The 19907-nt window shown below is 53.2% G+C and overlaps 1 protein-coding gene across 8 annotated transcripts in view; it reads left to right on the top strand.

Annotated features, from left to right (window-relative positions):
• Nucleotides 1–1616: 1616 nt before the first annotated feature.
• Nucleotides 1617–19907, top strand: part of MAPT (microtubule associated protein tau) — a 47878-nt gene continuing 29587 nt past the window's right edge. For 3 of the 8 annotated variants that reach the window (XM_086766851.1, XM_086766844.1, XM_086766846.1), the window contains exon 1: nt 1617–1729. The gene's annotated coding sequence lies outside the window, so the exon portion shown is untranslated. Of the gene's footprint in view, nt 1730–2813; nt 2897–19907 lie in introns of those variants that run through there. The other 5 variants (XM_086766845.1, XM_086766847.1, XM_086766848.1 and 2 more) reach the window with 4 other exon arrangements.

Below are 19907 nucleotides of genomic sequence, written 5' to 3' on the forward strand. Positions count from 1 at the left end.
TTGTTGTCTCACAAGCGCAGATCCACTTGTAGCACTGGAGCATTTATTTTACAATTCCCAAAGCAGTGGTATTTTTTCAGAGATGATGTGTCTACCCTGGGAAAATTCTCCAACTAATTTATAGTGGGTACTTCTTAGCCAGTTTAAAAGTGGGCAGAAAAGAGCCATTCCCCTGGTTTCAGATGCCTCACCTGTTTCTATTGACCTAAAAAAAAAAAAAAAAAGTGTTTTATGTTCACAAATCCAGATTTATTTTTTTTTCCCCTCATATGACTATATGACTGTACTTGTGCAGTTATTGATACTGTGGTAAGAGAAGGGCTTTGACTCTCCATAGGACTACAAGACACCTTGAGACCTTTAATCCAGACCAACGTGGACCATCCATACGCTTTTAAAAACCTCTAGTGCTGCAGGTTCCACATCTGTTTCTTTTTTTTTTTTTTTTTTTTTTTGACCCCATTGCGCTTTCCCCTGCACAACCTCTGCCACAAGCCTGTTCTTGAACTGGACATTTGCCCTTGATTTGCACCTGAATGTTTCTCAAGAAAAACTGAAACCTGGACCCTGTCTGACAGGAGATGCCTTCTGCAGTTTCTCCACTAAATCCAATTACCAGGGATAGTAACCCTGTAATACAACACAGTAATTCCATTGAGGGGCCTCCACTGTGTCCATAACGCTCCTGAGCAGAGCCAGAGTATGTCACTGCTTTTCCAGGTGAAGCAAGCATGGTGGAGAGGGATTTTTTTTTTTTTTTTATGAGTAGGGTTTGTTTCTTCAGCCTGTCCCTCCACTTTCCAGTGCTTCTGGTGGGGTTGTGAGTTCTGTATGGGGTGGTGGGGGAAACCACTCTCTTACACCACTGCCTGCTTCAGGGTGATTAACATGTCACCTGTTGAATCCTTCCCACAGTTGTGTACTGAACCAGACGGTAATTAAAGCTGCCCGCCACTGTTCATGCCGTGGGATCCCAGTGGCTATCTGTCGTATGTGTAGCTGGAGGTGGGTGGATAATGGTGGCAGAGCTGCCTGCCTTGGGCAGGAGAAGGCAGCTTTCCCTTTGCTAGTGTGGAGCTTACCAGTGGAGGAAATTAAAGCTGGGTGGCTGCACGTTGTAGCTCCTGTCGGGCTGGTGAGGAAGGTTAGCGGCTAGTGAACTGTTAGTACTTACATCTCCTTGGGTATGGAGGACAGCGGCTGACAGCAGAGCCGGACCCGAGGCGGTCAGTCCAGCCCCTGAAGCAGGTATGCGGTGTGAGATGGCCGGCTGACCCCAGGTTGTGTAGGAAACAAGAACCAGGGCTGGGAAAGGCGGTGTCCCCGCCAGCCCTGGGCTCTGACCGGTGTTGGGAGCACAGAACCGCCATCGCCAGCCCCGCAGCGCCCAGCGCAAAATGGCGCCGGGCCGGGGCAGCGCGCGGGCGCCCCCTGCTGGGCGGGGCGGGGCGCCCTCGCTTCCCACAGACAAAAGACCGCGGCGGCCCCTCCCTCCCACCGCGCATGCGCCGGCTTCGTCCGAGGAGAGCGCTGCTTGAGTTGGGGGGGGTGTGAGTACGAGCCGCGTGGCGCATGCGCACTGCCCCCCCCCGCCTACTCCCCCCCGCGCCGGCTCGGCGAAGGTTCCGGAGCTGGCGCGCGGCGCCCGCCCCGCCCCGCCTCCCGCCCCGCCCGCCCCGCCGCTGTCAGTCGCCGCCCGGCTCCGGTGCGGACTCCCCGGCAGCGGCAGGTAGGGACACGGCCTCCGTCCGGCGGGCGCGGGGCGTGCGGGAGGGGCTCCTACGCGGCCAGACACCCCTCTCCCCGGCTTTCTCCCCGATCTACAGGCGCTGCGGTTCGCTATCCCCGCGCCGAAAACGTGGAACGGGTGGAGAGGGGGGCGAAAAAAAAAAAACAAAAACCAAACAAAACCCCCAAAAAACCAAACCCAACCGTTACAGCTCCCCAAAAAATCGCCGCGGAGGGGCGTGTCGGCCCCGCTGGCTGCAGCCGTGCGAGGGGCGGCCCCTGCGGCAGCGCTGCCGCCCGGCTGCAGGTGCGCGGCGGGGCGGGGTGCCCGCTGGGGACGAGGGAGGCGGATTGATTTTTATTATTTTTTTATTATTATTATTTTTCTTCCCCCCCCCCCCCGCCTTTTCGCCGGGTTTTTTTGGCCCCGTTCTCTGCGGCAGGTGGGGCCGGGGGCCGTGCCGGAGGGGCTGCGGCAGGAGGGGTGGGCAGCGCCTTCCCGCCCCGGTGCCATCTTCTGTCAGCCGCCCTCGGGGAGGGGGGGAGGCGGCGGGCGGCTGTGATTAAAAACCGTAAATTAATCAGTAGTAGAAAACCACGACGGAAAGGCGTTTCAGAAAACCGAGCTGTCCACGCCTAGCCCGAAATTTGGGGGTGGTGAGCGTTATTGAGGTCACGGTGCCCCGGAGTGGCCTTGCTTTGTTGCATCCCCCAGATGCCCGGCCAAGGGGTTCCAATATTTAAGGTTAACAGCGTGGTGGCTCAAGGTGGGTTCCCCTGCTCTTAAACCCCGGGTGTTTTCCAGCCGGGCTGGGGATGCTGGTGCGGACCCCCGTGGGTTTGGGGCTGGGGTGGTGCTGCTTGGCGTAACCGGTGGTGTCGGCGGTCCCTGGACGTGCCTGGCACCTCGGTGTCCCGCTGAAATGGCCCCCTTGTCCCTTTCATTCGCCTCTTCCTATGCTGCTTGTTCTTTCTTGTCCTAAAATCGCACCAGGCGGGGCGTGGGGCTGGCCCCTTTGCTGGGGTTTGCCTTTTTTACCTTTACCTGCTTGGCATGTCTTTGTTTCAGGTCTCACTTCACAGGTGTGAAAGGGGAAGTTTTCTTGCCAGGTGTTTCCAGCTGTGCTGCACGGCACACCTGCCCTCCTGCCTTGGAGGAATTAAACCCGTAAGGAGTACAAACAGCTTACTTCAGGGGAGGGTGGAGATTTCTGCCTGCATCCCTATCCACCGCGTTAGCGCAAGGGAGGATTTGCTTAGGGAAGATGATTTTTTTTCTTTTTTTCTTTTTTTTTTTTTTTTTTTTAAACCTAGAAATGCAATCCTGTTGTTCATTCGCAGAGGGCAGCTGCCATCACTTTAGAGTTTCTGCTTCCATTTGCTGGTGGTACCACCACGCGAGGTGCAGCTCCATTTGCAGCGAGGGGCTGGTCTTGCTTAGAAACAGGCTCGCTGGAACGAGCAGCTGAGATGAGCTAAGCTGTCACTTCAGCAATTTGTATGCAGCGTATTCCTGAGCTGCCCCGCGTTTATCTGTGCGGATCTGGGCAGATGTCTAACGCGTGTCTGAATGAGTGAAACAAAATTCACTACCAAGAATCATTAATTCGTTCCGTTGAGGAACGGTTGCCCTGTTGCATCTGATGCAGGGTTTTACCTTTGCTGCCAGTACCTCAGATTTGGAGTGTTTAATGGTTTTCCTTGTGCAGTTCAATTTTTTTTTGCATTTTTTTTCTCAAGGAGGTTGATCAAAACAGCTCTTCGCTGGGCGTTTACAGGCTGCTTTTGAGAGAATGAGTGTTAAAATCTCATTCTCTCCAGAAATGAGAATGAGTCGAACTCCGTTACGCTTTGTTCCATCTTGATATGCAAAAAGCTTATTTTTTTTTCCCCCCCAAGTTTTGCTACTAAGGAGAAAAGCAAGGTGCTGGCTGACATACCTGTGGTGCATGGAGGTTTTCCAGGCAGATAATTCACCTGCATGTTCTTTTTCTTGCTCTAGATAGAATAATGGTTTCGCAAGCAGGTGTATGGCTGTGGCATACATCCCTGTGTCATCCCCCCGTGTTAGCAGAGGTACCTCGTGCTGCCGAATGCCGTGTGAAATGAAGGGCTTTGGAATTAAGATGCAGGTGGGGTTTGGTTTTTTTCTGAGACCCAGCTCTGTGCCCTGGGGAAATGCGATGCCTGTCCCACAGGTTGGTTGCTTGGATCTCCATCCTCCGTAAGGCTTGATGCAGCATGAGAGGATCTTGGGACAGCTGAGTCTTGGACATATAGAGCTTAAAATGGCAGACTTAGTGAGGTCTGTTTGGTTTAAGAGGTCATTAGGCCATTAGTGTGTGCGCGGAGGTGTCCAGCGCTGTGGGTCTGTCTTTATCTTGCACGGCAAGATGGGCTGAAGTTGACCCTTGAGAACTTGAAATAAACCAGCTCTGCCTGTTCTGATGAGTGAAAGTGTGAAGCACGGTTGTCATCGTTTGAAGCCTTTAAACGATGACTCTGTTGCTCCCTAAAAGAGGACCATTTGTTCAGCCCCGCTCTGGAACAGCTTGCTGCAGCTTTCAGGTGAACTTGTTGCAAAGGTCCCATCTGGCACGAACATGAGACACATCAAGGTGCTGTGGTCTCTGCCTGGCAGAGTAAGGCTGTTAGCTGCTCTGGAAGGGGCAGGTGGCATCACAGATAAGATATGGACGTTTATCCTTCCTCAGCTGAGATTACCTGAGATGAGGACAGAAGTGACAGGACCTCTGCGGGGAGCTCCCATGGAGAGGAGATGGCTCCAGTCCCTTCAGATGACAAGATGCAGGTGACAAGTGCAGTAGTATGGGGTTTATGTTTCTTCCTCCCTCATTACTTGCCCTTTTCAAGTGCTACGTTAAATATTTTCAGGTCAGGCTTCTAATTTAGTCTTCCTCACGCTGCATCAGTTCCTCTGGATCGCCTTGCTGCCCTCTGCTTCCAGCCTCTTCCTTTCCAAGGGGTTTTGTTCAAACGGTCCCGTTCCCTCTGCACTCAATAAACTGCAGTTTCTGCAGGACCCAGCTGGACCACATAAACATATTTATCTGTCCTGAACAAGCAGTGCTGCAGCTTTCTCATTTCCTTCCCAAAAGCCGTGGGGAAATCCGCTCCCCTGGCCAGGAGAGCAGTCCTCATGGGATCAAAACGAGGGAAATGTGACCCTGCAGCCGCTCTTTCCACATTGAGCCCGTTGTATCTAGCCAGGGACATTTGTAGCACGCCACTAAGGTGGATGTCTTCGTCTTCTGTCTTTCGCGTTCCTCTGCTTCGTTTCGAAGAACTGTCTTCTTCATTGCGTACTTGTTGATCTGTGTTGCGTCGTCGTCTTTTTTCCAGGGTTTTGCCAGCCGTAGGATTTGGAAGTGTTTGGGTACCACCTTGCTCCTTGGGGCTTAGCTGAGCGGTTCTCACTGTGCAGTAGCAGGGAGCGGAGGAAACTGCTCCTTGGTGACGTTTATACCCTCGTTTGGAAGGGGCCTTGCAGCATCACGGGGCTGTTAGAAACGGCCGGGGAAGGCCACGTTGAAAATGCATTTGAGATGGTGTCCCTCCGTTTCTTCTGAAAGCTTGTGTTCATCAGCATGGGAGTAACAAATCGTCCTGCTGCTCACAGCAACACAACTGTAACGACTTTGCCTGTCGTCTGTGCGCGCCTGTACGGGCGTTTGGCACTGCCGTTTGAGATGCTGATGTCGGGGTGTGTCTGTGTCCAGGCTTTCAGACAAATCCCTTTTGGTTTGTGAAGCGTTGAAAATTGGATTGTGAAGTGGTGTCGGAGGGGAGGTGCCGGGTCCCTTTTTTCCCCGGTAGGAACGTTATTCAAAAGCTGGAAGAAAGCTGTAGGCTTGAGTTTGTCTTGAGCAGAATAAGCTTATTTTGCTGGAGAGGCTTGGTTGTTGTCTCTGCGTCTTTTGAGGGAGTGCTGTACCAATGCTCTGACGCTTGATGAATTAGTCAAGAAAGAATCAGGGTGCTGGCTTCCACCCAGCTCCCAGTATTTTCCAGTTTGCTTAGCCTGCTGGTTGATGAGGTCAGTCGGCTAGTAGGTTGGCTTCTTGCTTCCTAGGCTGGTTGCTGGCTGTACGTAGGTGTGGGGCTGGGCTGTGACAGTTGGAAGCTCTCAGTGACGTGGCTTGGACTTGTGACAAACTCGTGGGTCCTTCATCTGGGTGATGGCGGAGAGGGTGTGTGGCGTGTCAGGGCCGTCTCTGGAGCTGCTGGAACACGGCACGGGTTTAGGGGGATTACGGCTCTGCGCGCGGGTGAGGCATCCAGCCCCCGAACAATGGCGTCATGTGTTGTGCTTCCTGGGTGTACGGCTTGCTCTAAGGTCTGCAGACCTGTGTTGTCCGCCTGTCGTGAAAAAGCACCGTGAGCCCTTTCGTGCAAAAGCAAAATGGACCTCTAGCCTGATTAGAACAGCTGAGACTGCTGAACAAAATCAGGATGGATTGCTTGTTTCCCTCGCGTGCCCGCCCCTCAGCCAGGTGGAGCGGGAGCCCCAGACTCAGCATCTTGGCTATTCCCAGCCTTCGTTCAGAGAAGCACCAGCTGATGCCTTGGGAGAAGGACAGCAGCTCTCCGGGGATCTCTCACTACCGCAGTCACACTGCAGCTGGGCTGGCTTTCTAGGTTTTTCTGTCCATCCAGCGTAATAATCTCTGCTTTCTACCTCCGGAGCTTTGCTTGCGTACCCGTGGTGTTCAGGCTCCAGCGGCGGGCTGGCGTGGTGTCTGGGGCTCACCCCGAGGATGTGTCCTGGCAGTTGCGGTTGCTTGTTTGTGAAGTAGGCCGTGCTGCAATGCTCGGGTTGCCAGCAGGACTCTGCCTACCCGTGGAGACAGAAAAGAAGGGAGATCATTGCAGAAGTAACTTGAGCTGCATTGCTAATCCTTGCAGAGCAGTGCAGAGATGTTTCCACTCATCTCAAACCAGTCCTGCGGAGAGAATTCTGGTGAGTGATCCCGGGCAGAGGTCAGTGGGCTTTTTGGTGTCAGACAGCCCTGCCAAAACCTTGCGGAGCACCAAGCTGGCTCGGCCTCGCCCGAGGCGCAGCCCTCGGTGCGGATCACTGCTCCTTCACAGGCGGTGGAGCGTGTGCTCTGTGCAGCGTTGCTCCCGCCTGGCTTTCCGGCAGGAACCGCCCTCGATCCCAGCGTGTCTTTGCAGATGTGGTGGATGTAGCAGAGAGCTGTGGTCACCGCTTGTGTGGTTTTTAAGGTGGGCATGGCTCTGCTGTGAGGGACTGAACAAGTCTCTGGATCTCTTCGTGCAGCAGGATGGATCTCCTCCGTCTCCGAGCTGCTTTGTTTCGCACTGGAATCGGTGGGTTGTAGCCTGTTTTTTAAAGCGCTTGTGGAAAGCGCGTGCAATTTACACTGGAGTTGGGAGGAGATGTGTCAGTGCCTTTACACTTGAGGGGATTTTCTTCGCAAGTTTAATGAGCCCTTCGTGCTCCTCAGAAATCAATCCACTGATTTTTCCCTTCCAAGCAGTCGTTACATGTGGTGCGGTTCCTCTTTTCACTGTCTTCTCTTTAAGTATCCAAGGAAAAGGAGCACCAGGGGATACCTTCTGTTAAGCTAAAAGGATTATGGCTGCAGTTGGGCTAATTATTTCCATCTTTGCAGCCTCCCCGCCGTACCTGCCCTGACCTCTGTTCCTAGAGCAGATCCGGTGTCGCTGTCTGTCCGTCTTTGTCCTCCCTCGGTGCTCTTCTTGAGTTGCTCCGGCGCGGTTGGCCGGATTGCGCTGTTGGTGCCCTGGGAGTGCCGGTGGGTTTGTTCCTGCGCTGTCCCGGTCGGCGTGTGCGTTGCTCCAAGCGAGCTGTGGCTTGACCGTCTGCGGTGATGCTCTAAGACGCAAGGGCGAGGGCTGACGGGCGCTGTTGCAGGATGAGGTGCAGTCTCAAGGGCCAGATGATACAAGTCCGTAGGAAGAAGGACTGCGTTAAACTCTGCTCTTCATGGAGAAACTTCAGCACTTACAAGGAAGGTGATGAAACCACTCGTGTTCGTGGTTTTGAACAGTGTGTGTGACTTTGAATGCCGTGTGGTACAGAGGTGCAGGGCTTTCTGCCGCTTGTCAGCATTTCGCTTCGTGGCTCCCCGTCAGCTCCTGTCCCAGGCTCTCTGCCTGGAAATGCCTGATGTAATTTCAGATGGATTTAATCAGTGTGTCAAGTCGCTTGCTGCAGACTGAAATTCCTCGAGGTGTTTATAAATGGCTCCAAATTTAAAGAAGCCTCTCCTGTGATCCTTGAACACATCCACCTCAGCAGCATGCGTGTTTGTGCTGGCCTGGAGATCCATTTTTGAGGTGAATCAACTGTCTTCCATACATTGGAAAGAAGTGTTTGCTGGGATGCCCTTTTGAAGTTGAAATTGGAGGAGCAGGAGGGTGTTTGGAGTGGTGAAAGTCTCCCCTGCCTGAGAACTTCATCTTTTATTTGATCAAAGCTTGACTTAGATCCTAGGTGCGCTGGCTTGGTCTTGCCATGAAGGTTTGTGTGTCTTGCTCACAAGCAGCTTTGCTTCTTTCTCTCAAATGTCACTTCTCGTGAGCTTCCTGGTGCAGGAAGCACATCTGGCCAGCTGTGTACGTTCTCAGTTGAGCGGAGGGCAGAGCAGGTCTGTCAGAATCGAGATGTGAGGCGAAGTGATGGGCAAGCAGCGTTTGCCTTGGCTGGCTGCTGTGGCGTTACGTACCCGGGTAGCAGGGTGAGCCTTCGGCAAAGTGCGCAGGGGATTACTCCCCAGTGGTGGGTGGTGAGCCAGGGACCGTGTGAGCTCTAATCAGCCTGAGATGCAGCAAGATGTGAGGGGAAGGGGGACAAGAAGGGGCCAAGGAGATGGCCTAAAGCTAACTGAGGGCTCTCCAGGTCTTCTCCCTGGCTCCCTGTCCAGAGAAGGGGCTGGTGGACCTCAGGGGCTGGAGGTGCAGTAGTAGGAGAAGTGCAAGAGCAGCAGGAGGCTTTGGAGTGACGAGCAGCAGCACATCTGCGTGACAGCGTCAGAAATATTTGTCCAGGCTGAAAATTTGCTTGCATGGGGCTTCTAGGTGACCAAATGTTGCTGTCCTGGTTTGCAGGGCTCAAGGTGAGCGTGTTCATTGTGTGGCTAATCCGAGGACACAGCCATGACAGAAAGGGTGAGAAGAGACTTTCCCAAGAGAAGGGATATTCCGGTGGGATGAGCTTCCCGGAGGTTGGTTATGTGTCAGTGCAGGTTGGCGACAAGAGCCTCTGTATAAAAATGCAACTTTTATCTGAGAGCGTACTTCACTTTGGTATGGTCAGAAGTAAAGGAAACCTAAGAGCTGTAACTGTGGCTCGTGTTCCTTCCCTAATGCTGACCCACCTTGTACAAAGCGCTGACTAGCTCCGTGCGGGTGCCGGGTATTTTGTTACCCTCCCGCTGCGGATCCTGGGTGTGATGAGGTAAGAGGGACCGAATTACCTTTGTGGTTTAAGGTGAGACCCGTGGTGAAGCTGGCTCGTGTGGTTGTGTTACAGCTTCACGTGCTCTCTGCCGGTAGCCGTAGCTTGCGGTCTTAGTGAGCCCAAAGCTGGGATTTAATCTGAAATCCAAATTGCCGTTTGTGTTTCATTTCCCACTTCCTTTGAATTCAAGGGCAGACTTGCCCTTACCCTAAGAAAATTCTGCCCTCTGAAGTTACTTCTTTGTAGGTGGTTTTACCTGCTCCCTCATCAGCATGACAAACGGTGCTGCCCCGGAGGGGTTTGTAGGAGTAGCTTTTAACAATGGAGATCTCCAGACTGGGCAGAAAACAACGTGCTTTTTCCTTGGCATCGTCTGGTCTGATAATGGAGAGCCTGGCAGGCATATACAAGCAGAGGTAATAAATGTTGCTGTTGGGTACGAAAAGGAAAGCAGGTAAGAAGCCTGTGCTGGAGCCGCGGTGTTGCTTGTAGTCGCTGCCCATCCTTCAGAAAGGATGGGACTGAAACGAGGGCATTGGTCCTGCCCGGTGACAAAGGGAGGGTCTCTCTGGGGCTTGCAGGCGTTGCGGTGGTGGGTGGGTGATCTGAAAAGGGCCGCTGTCACAACGCTCCCAGGTTTTGTTCTCATCCTGAGCAGCGCGTGCATCTTGGGCACCCACCAAATCTCAGCCCCGTCTGCGCACGTGGGCATGCTGTCCTGTCTCCTTTCCTTTTTCATTCCTCTCTGTTGTTCTCTCCTCTTTCCCTTCCATTTCAAATCTTCCCCGGCAGACCCAGACCCGTGTTCTTCTGCAGTGCTCCTGCAAGCCTCTTTGCTGAGGTGGCCTGTGCTTGCGTGGCCCTGGCCTTGGCCAAGAGCTCGGCAGCTGGACTTGCTGAGAGCAAGATGGGACCCAGCTCCCTGCAAGATGTTCTGGACTGCCAGCGTCAGGAACCTCTCATCTGCAGCACGGCTGAGCTGTCATCGCTGCCTCGTTATTTTATGGTTTTGTAGCCTTCTTTGCATGAGTTTTGCCTTTCCCCTGTTTTAGTGTCAGCTGAATTGCCTTGCCAGCTCCCTCCTTTCCCCAGGTTCCTCCAGGCGAGAGGGGAAGAGAGTCATCAATGCTCTTTAATATGCAGGCACTTATTAATGCTTAATCTCTCAAATATATCACTGCTTTTATTGTGTCTAATAATAGGGTTTATTGTCACGGCTGTCTGAGGTCCGTGCTCAGCTCCAGAGCGTGTTTCGTTAGTTATTGCTCATGCACTCCCCTCATGGAGGAGGTTTTGACTCCGTGGGTTGGTTTGCTCTGTCGACATCCAAGAGCCTCTTGGCGCTTGAGTTAGGAAATGGAGGAATCCTGCGCTGTTGCAGCAGTGTTTGTGTGCGGCTGAAAAGCACTTTACCAATGCTCGCGGCAAAATAGCGTGCAATGGCCTGGGTGGAATACCAGAAAGTGCTTGTTAGCAAGAGGCAGCTGTGCATACCTGGGTGATGCTGAAGGGAGATCAGCGTGTGGAGAAAGAGTTTTGGAACGGAGTACGGATCGCTCGGCGCCGAAGTCCTGTAGTCTGCGGAGAGAGAAATGCCCTGAGCTCTTCCAGTCTGTGCAAACGGGCAGTTCTGTGGGATGGGTAGAGCTGCTGGGCTGCGGTGGGGTTTTGCTTTGCTGCCTGATCTCGGTGTCACAACAGAAGCCGGCATCTCCCGCCGGCAGCGGGCTGCTCTCTGCCTCCCTCCGTAAAGGATGGCAACGCGCCGTGGCTCTAGGTGTGGCCAGAGCCTCTTCACATGCTCTGTCTCTGTTCATGCGCCGCAATAAAAAGAAGCGCTACCGAAATACCCTGTTTATCCCAGCCTTTGTGTCAGTGATTTCGGGAGAGCCTGTGACCTTCCAGAACATGAATGGATCCCTCGTAACCTGAGACCAGGAGCAATATTATTTTAAGCAAGAAGTAATGCTCTGAAGCAGCCTGTCCTTTATACATATCATACGTGTGACAGCAGAGCTGCATTTAGAGCTGAAAGGGGATAAAATCCCCGAGGAGGCTGATGGCACCTCATTTATTTTTAACAATTGTACTGGGGAAGGTTGAGCCTGAATTCCTAGGCTTGGAGCAGTCTTCGATTTGGACAGTTTCCACTCTTCATCCCTGTGGAAAGGAAGACGGGCCCCAACTGGGCTTCCAGCTCATTTCTGGGAAGGATGAAATGCGCGTGGATTCTGATTTTTAAACTTGCTCCTCCTTTAGCCTTTGGGTTGGGAGGGGAAAGAATAGTTTTACAGCTCTCCGGCTGAATTTATGGTCTGGGTTCCCGTGGGGGCTGTCACTGTTCGCGCTGCCTGAATCTGTTTTTGTTGCAAATCTGCTCATCGGCTCAATAAAAGTAGAATCAAGGCAAGACAGATTGCTACCTGATTGTCATCCTGAGGGGCCCAGACTGGGCAAAAACCAGCTGAAGAGAGACATCCAAGTGCTCAGGAGGGATGTGTTTGGTGTGTAAAGGTTTTTATTTGCTGTTCGTCCTTACTTGCTTGAAAATCCTCATCTCGTGCCTCAGCATGGTTCAAACTGTGCTGCCTTGTTATGAGAAATAAAGGTAAAACACAGCTTCTGTTGGGTTTTTATTGGTTTAAAAGCAAGAGCTCTGGCTCTCAAATTCAGTTCATGTGCTGGGTGTCGGGAGACACTACCATTCCCCGCTGCACCTCTCGCTTGCCGCTTGGCATGGTATGTGAAACTCCCAGCTAAAACCAGCACCAGCACCCTTGGCGGAACTGGGGCAGCCCATGGCCGGTCTGATCAGCCACTCCCTATCCCTGGGCTCCTGAGGTGGGAGCCTGTTGGGGTGCCCACCGGTTTCCCCGTCACTCGCTGACTTGGTTGGCATCTCCCAGTCCCTGCCCTCTCCACCAAGAGCTCATCCCTGTGCTGGGCTCTCCTGCTGATGGTGTGTGCTTTTTTTTTTTCCTTAAACTGCTCCAGATTAGGATTTTTTTTTCTGCATTTGTTTTCTTACTGCCCCTTCTGATACAGATTTAATAAAAAATGCTGCTTTTAATTTTTAATAAATACTGTTGTGAACATTTTGAGGGAACAGTGGGTTTTTTTGCTGTTACGGAATAACACGACGAGGAGATGTAAGTGTAGCAGAAATGCCTGATGAATGTCCTATTGTTTGTGTCTTTTGGCCTTAAAAAAAAATAAAAAGACGTTCAGTAAATACTGACTTTTGACCTCATCTGAAGTGTCTCTTAGTCATGAAAAGCAAATATAATGCAGAAAAGCTAGACAGAAGCTGAAATCGCCTTCTCCAAGCCCTGTCTTGTTGCATGGTGACTGCTGGGGTGAGGCCGAGTCCTGCTAAAGCCCCAAAAGCTCGTGAGATCTGGCGTGTTTGTTTCTTTCTGGGGTAAGAAACCACTGTGTCGAGAGTTCCTTCCTCCGTGTTTACAGAGAGACCGTCCTGAGAAGGCAACCTGCTGCGTTCCGGTGCTGTCAGTCGTCTTTGGGATGCAGGAACCGGATGCTATGGGGCCGAGGGGTGTCTGGTGCCTGGTGTGGGTATCACGTGGCTAAAAGTAATGGCTTGGTGAAATCAGCGCTGTGGGCAGACTGCTGTGCTGGGTTGTCACAGGACTGCAGAGATCTGTGGTGCTACCGCGGTGGGAAGCTGGGATTTTTTCAGGCAAGCTGGGAATGCCTGTTCCTGCACGTGTGTGTCCCAGGTGCTTACCCTGAGCTTCTCGCTGCTGCTGAGGGCGGTGAGCATCGCTGCCTAACCTGCCTGGACACCCTGTCCGTTCCCTCACCGTTCTCTGTGGCCATGCCTCTCTGCTGTAGACCACTTCTGCATCGATGATCTTTGCAGCCGGCAGCCCTGCAGACTTGGATCCTGTAGAAGTAAAACAGTGCTCCTTAGGAAAACTCCCCTGGCTTGGCTTCTTCCCTGGGACAGGTTTTCTGTTGCGGCAAGAGCGATGCCAGCCGTGGTGGTGTGGCACTAGCTGGAGCAGATGGTGCTGTTGTCATCATTTTAATTTCTATCCATGTGTCGAAACAGCTCAAAATAACTTAAGAAATGAAGACCCAGGCCGAGAAGATTCCTTGAATATTTCCCTTGCCCTGAGAAAATCTCCCACAGCAGCAGTGTCCACAGCACTTTCCTGGTTCTGTCCCACCTGCTCTGAGTAGGATCGCTCGCGTTTGTAGGCTAGAGCTGTGACATGAAGAATCTTTCATATTTAATATCTTAATTACTGTGGCAGCATTGAATATTCACAGCCGCTCCTGCACAGGCTGTTCTGTCAGGGCGCGGCAATGTTGTCAGCGCTGTGAAATCAAAGAAGGATTTGCAGCCGAGATCAAAGTAAGCAATAAACACACACCTTGTGTCTTGACAGCGTCTTTTTCGAGCCAGAGGCAAAACCTGGAGGGGCCCAAGGTGCAGCGGGGTGGCTGGTGGTGCTGGCGTGGTGCTGGCCTCCCACGCTTTCTCCCTCTGCCGCGTTGGAGCTCCAAAGCTGGGGTGAGGTGACCCATAGCACTGCTGTCGCACGCAGCTTCTGCTAGCGAGGGTTCAGTTTCTGCTGGTGTAGTGCCTTGAACCACCTCCCAGTGGGATGCTGGAGCGGGGCTGGTGGTGTAAGGAATGAGTGGGACCAAGCGGTGTGGCCTGAGCCTGCCTTCTTGAATTGCAGCCTTGCTCTGCCCAGTTTTGAGGTAGGGGCCTTGCTCTTTGGATCTTTGTACAGACAGAACATTGCTACTCTGAGGCCAAGGTACCAAAATTTTTCACCACATAATTTGGGCCCTTCCTGCGGTGCTGCAGCACGTGCACACGCGTTCCTGTGGTGGCTGGGGTGGAAGGCAAGATCTTCAAGTCCTTCTATAGGTGTAAGTGAAGTCTCCTTCTCATTAAATTCTCTTAATTTACGAGGCTTCCGGTTGCACGTTGATTCCTTCGGTCTCAGCATCCTTTGAGCCCAGCACCAAACACGGGAAGGCTTAATCCTGCGCATGTGTCCCTGGGTGCCCTGGTGCTCTGCACCGCGGCGAAGGTGGCTGTTTGCTCCTGCAGCGAAGAAGGAGAAGATTCATCGGGCTGGCAGGAAGGCGACTGAGTGCTGCAGCGGGTTTCTCTCCTTTCTTCTCTTCTTAAATGAAGAACTTCAGGCTTAAACTCCTCCGTGCAGAGAAGCACTGATGGTGCGCGTGCTCTGCAGGTGGCTCAGGGCTTGTATTTGATCCCTGGTCACCCCAGCTTTCAGACATTTCTCTAGCCGGTGGCTCTGGTGCCCCAGATGGATGCTGTTGCGCGTGTGCCCCTACAAAAGCCCGCGGAGAAAATAAATTAACAGGGCTTTGGTTCTCGCGCTGGCAGTCGCCTCTGCTGGGTCCTCCGGCACGCAGCGGCGCTGCGAAGCAGCGTGTTGGAAAATGGAGACGGTGCTGGAGAGCTTGCGTGAAGATGAGGAGCAGCAGAGCTGCTTTCAAGGAGTCGCTGTTCGCTAGCCTGCTAGCAACGCCGCTATTTGATGTCTCGGTTGATGGCGTCCCACCGGCCAGGTGGAGGGAGCGCCCCGCGGAGAGCTCAGCTCCGCGCGGTCTCGTCAGCCGGCACGGGTGTTTTCGCCCTCCTCTTTGAGGGGGTTTGGTGGCTGGCTGCCTAATAAAGAGCGAGTTTTGGGGTGTTTTTCAGCTCTTTAATTGACTGAATTGCGTTTCAGGAGCTCTCTCTGGGGACCCAAGAAGGGTTGTGACCACGCTCAGTGCCCCTTCACATTGACAGTGTGCAGAGAAACGGGGACGATCCTGTGTCTGTCAGCTTTTCTCTGCTCTGGGATGTGTTGTGGTACCCACTGGAGCATGAAATCAGTCCTGTGAGTTTGTTCCTGCCCTTGTATTAATGAAGAAAATTGTGATAGCCGTGGGAAACCGCTGGCCACACTAGCAGTCCTGCTTGTGGCGGATTGCAAGCCTCCCCAGAGCAGATGAGCCCTGCCAGGCTCCTTTGACCAGCGACTGCTGTGTGAAAGGACTTTCCTTGGCTGCTCGTCGTGGGAGCGTCCTGCAGCGCAGCCTTTGAAAGGGGAAATGTTAGGCTTCCACCATTTTCTGTTCGGTGAATAATGACAGATACAAGCTTGCCATGCCGGTGAGCCCGCCTTAAAACCCGCGGCAGCAGGGAAGATGCTCTGATTTCCGGCGGGTTGGGCTGAGCCTGGGATGGGAAGAGTCAAAGAGAATTAGCTGGTAAATAAGATCTCCTGCCTTCTCTTTGATCCGCTCTACATGTTCAACTGCTTAAAGGCTTCCCAAGCAAGCAGGATTTTGGGGGAGGAAGAATTTATCCACCCGTAGACCATCTCATGGCTCTGCGAAACGCGCGACTGCAAGATACTCTAGCAGGGGGCTGGGAAGAAATCCGAAGGCAGCCTAGTAAATCCCTGCCAAAGAGGCTTCTCTTCCTCCTGTTCACAAAGAGCCTGCTGAACAGACAGGGCGAGCTTTAAAACTACTGGTGCTTCCTTTTTTACTGCTGTGTAAGCCCCTCTAATCAGAGCTTTAATCTAGCTGAAGTTCGTGGACTTAAAGGCAGCCTGATCTTTGCATCGCAGGATGGAAGGAGAAGGGTGATCAGGAGTGCTGACACCTCCTCCCGGGGCAGCCGTCGCCCTTAAACGCCCTCCAGTGAGGGCCCAGAGAAAGCTGGGGTGGGTCGGGGGCTGCTGTTGCAAAAGGGTGAGTTTGACCTGGTCAGATAAGCCAGACAAAAAGTGAAAAAGAAAAGGAAAGAAGGGGTGAAAGATCAAGGAGGGAAGACGCTGATAGCGGCGGTAGGTGCTGCAGGTTGAGAGGAAGGTGCTGGGGTTTCTGGTGGGGTGAAGGTGGAGCCTTGCTGCCCTTGTGTCCCCGTAGTGTCCCTCAGGAGCTTCCTCTGGTTTCTCTGCTCCCGAGAGCCCTGCTGAAGGAGAGCAGTGCAGCTGGGAGCAGGCAGCTGGTGGTGTCCGTGAGTCTGGCTTCCGCTCTCGTTGGTCCCCAGGCTGATCTGGGACAGCCCTTTTCCCCTCTGCTCCCCTTGCAGGGAAGGCAGGAGCAACGGCGTCCGTGGTAAACCGCCGTGCGCTTCTGTCAGTCGCAGCTGATGCAAGATTGGGGGTTAATATTCCACTCGTGTTTGTTCCCCCAAGTGACACCCAGTACACGCCTGTTCCTGGAAGAGGCCCCCATTTGTGCTCCCCCTTTTATTTGGGCGGAGAAGAGACGCGCGCATAAAACCATTTCTCATCTCCCGAGTCCAGCTCGTGCTGCAGCTCGGGCCGGGGGCTGGAGTTGTGTGCCCGGATAATCTGGGCTCCTAATTGCCACCCTGCGTGGAGGCAGCTGCTGAACTGGGCCTAAGCTGATTTGGGATGGCAAATTCTGTTAGTTTAATTCTCAGCAACGCCGAGGAACTTGTCGGTATGTGAGCATCCCTTGGGTTTCTTACAGCCGCGAGCGTGCCCTGGAGACCTTTGCCAGCTGGTGACCCCCAGCAGTTGGCTTTGCTGGGAGAGGCTGGATTTGTACGGGCTGTTTACTGACGGGTCTGTGAGCTCTTGCATCTTAGAACCCAGTTTTCCTGTTCCCTGTTGATGCTGTTTGTACAGAATTGTGGCATCTCATTGCTTGGGGCTTTCTTGCCCTCGGTGTTACCACCCTCGCCTTTCCCTGTCTCCTTTCCAGACTTGGTAACGTGTTATTAGTTGGTGTGGGAGTTGTTTATTGTCTGGTCTCGGTAACCTTCGCGTCCCAAATAGGTGTGCGTGACGCCAGCGTCACCACCCTTGCTGTGAGGAGGCTCCCGTGCCTCAAAGCTGTTCTGCTGTGAACCCAAACCCGTCCCACGCCCGTATGGAAGGTGTCCTGCCCCCGAGGAATGGTGTCGAAAGTTCCAGGAGTCACTTAAACCAGAACGTGGAAAAACTGTGGACAGAAAAAAGAAGAAAGATGCATTGTTGAGACTTCTTGTGCAGCTCTCTCCTGTTGTTCTCAGAGGCATTTGTCTGTCTGTGAGCCCGAAGGAAGTTTTTTTCTAGCCTCTTGACTAGATAACTTGAAACTCCACGCAGTTCCTCAGCTCACTGTGTATTTGGCAGTGCCTGCAATTAATGAGATCACCAGCCATATCCCTTCCTCTGTCAGCTTCTCGGAAAAACAGTGCTTGGAGAAGTACACAAAGGAGATGAAAAGGAAGTTGCTTATAAATTATGAACCACCTTTCAGGCTGATGTTCTTTCACGGGGCTGTCACTCCAGTTTAATTAACTAATTCAGATGGAATGATGCTTTTTTTGAAACCCTGTTTGTGTTTGATCACCTTTCAGAGGTAACACTTAGCTCGTGTTTGTTGAATTTTCATTTTGAGTGCTTACTGCCCTTTCTCATTAAATAACGGAGAAGGAAGACGCTGCGGCAGCTGAGCACAAGACACAATAGCCCAGAGGTTTTACTCTGCCCGCGCCTGGAAATTAGCTGGGTGATTGCTTGGACGTTTTGTGGCTGATGTTGATACTGGAGCTGCTGGTTTGGACCCAGTGATGAGTACCGGAGTGTGCAACTCCGGCCAGTTTCTCTCAAAGCATTGCACTCACCCTCTGCTGAAATTTCTCTTTCTTCTGTTTCCTTACCAATGTGTGGCTAGTAACCCCCGCACCTGGCCACGAGCAGATCTGCCAGCGCCTGGTTTATTTTGGGATTTGTGCGTATGTAAATGGAGCCATCAGTTCCCAGGCTCGTGATGGCTGGAGCTGTGCGGTTGGAAACGCTGCAGATCGAGGCTCTACCTCTTCCCCTGTGCTCGGGGATAATCCCGCGGCCGTTCGGAAACGGCGCCCGTGGGGATTGAGTCCCGTTGATCCTCGGGCTGCGCCGGTAGCCCTGCGTGTTGCCGGGTATGCGGGGTGCGGCTGCTGACCCGCTTTTCCTTGGCCGGGCGTCGCGGGAGTCCTGGTCTCCTGGCACCAGACGGGCTGCGGGTATGCGTTTTCGTACCCCTTTGTGACAGTGCTAATGATGTCGTTTGGCACGGGTTGCACAAGGCTGAGTGCCACTGAAGCACAGCTGTGTGGTCCCCGGCATCTGCTTTCTTCCCCCTCCGCCACTGCGCCGCTCTCAATAGGGTACGTTGTTTTCGGCCCTGGATTTATTTACCTTTCATCGCGCGGAAACCTTTTGCCGAGGGATTAAGAGTTCGGGGCTGCCTGACTTAATTTGGGATCTGAATCTTCCCAGGCGGAGAGCGCGGGAGGCTTTGTGTGTGGTTTGCTGGTGGCTGGCCCGCGCGGCGGCGGCGGGGCGAGGGCTCTGCTGTGCCTTTGTGCCGGTGGCGATGTGTCCTGACTGCGCTCCAGAAAAGACGTCCGGGGTGCCTGTTTGCTGGCTGCGCAGGAACCGCTGCTGCAGACGGGGCGCGGGGCTGCGTGGCGCCGTGTGGCCTCATGATCCGCAGCGCAGCGGGGTCTCCAGGCAGGATAAACGTGCTGCTTGATGGGAGACATCGCTTTCCGGTGCTCGGGGCTGGTTTATGCCCTATAAACAGGGCTTACGTGTGTTCTACCTGGGAACTTCTCATCTCTTTTGTTAATTTATTGATTTTCTTTTTTTTTAATCCCGGTTTGCATAGGTGTTTGCTGTTCTCCTTCCCTCCTTATGAAATAGTATTTGTAGCTGTAGTTACAGTTCCTCGTGGAGGAAGGATGCAGCCGTTGTTTCCTTTGGACCGGTTTTCGCGTGTGTGGATCGCGCTGGGGCGAGAGGTTGCCGTAAATGGAGCAGTTGGCTTTAAGCAGTGCCGCACCAGCTGTGCTCTGTTAGCCTTCACCTCTGCTGACAGACCAGACCAAGCCATTTTGTTGATGCCTTCAAGCCTAACGAGCTATTTAGAAAATAAATTTGCCGAACAGGCAGCGGAAGAAGAGCAGTGCTTTCATCTCTGGCTCAGTTCTGCTGGGCATGACTGCGGGGCGGTGTCAGGGCGGTGTCTCGACTCACGATGCTCGCATCTGGCAAGTGAAGCAAAATCAAGCTGGCCGCGTGCTGGCACGGAGACCGTTGTGGGCGTTGGACACGAGGCAGCGCGTGGTTTCGCAGGCAGTGTGGGAACCGTCACGTAAAGCTGGTAGGCTTTCCTGTCAGGTCTCTGCAGCGTCCTGTGAGGGCAGTGATGTTGGTTTCGGTTTCCTTGTCAATCTCCACAAGGAAAATTATGTCATTTTTCCTCTTGAAATGTCTTGTGGACCTTGAGCTGACTAATAGCTTTCGCTTCCTGACCTAAACTTCAAGTGCTGTCAATGGCTCTTCAAGGTTTGCATCATTTCACTTAAGGCTTTTCCTTGCTGGATGTGTGGTCCTGCACGCTTTGGGCTCTTTGGGGTGTAAATTGCTGTTTTGGCTCCTAGCCTCTAACATTTTGTACAACACAGGTCTGCAGGGACTGTTCTGGGGCCCGATTCAGCCGTGAAATGCTCTTCAAAGGCTTGAGAGTTGCTCCTGGTTGCTCAACGTTGAGCTTAGCTGGCTGAGTCGTGGATGCCAGGAGCCGCCCTGCGCTCCCGCTGCTCTCCCGACGGATCCGCGCACACCTCCAGCCCACCCTGCTTACAGCAGGAACGTCCGCTCCTCTCCAGGTGACGCCGCTCTGAGCGTGGGGATGCCAACAT

Source organism: Chlamydotis macqueenii, chromosome 25, assembly GCF_036417535.1.
Source record: "Chlamydotis macqueenii isolate bChlMac1 chromosome 25, bChlMac1.mat, whole genome shotgun sequence".
NCBI classification, from domain to species: Eukaryota; Metazoa; Chordata; class Aves; order Otidiformes; family Otididae; genus Chlamydotis; species Chlamydotis macqueenii.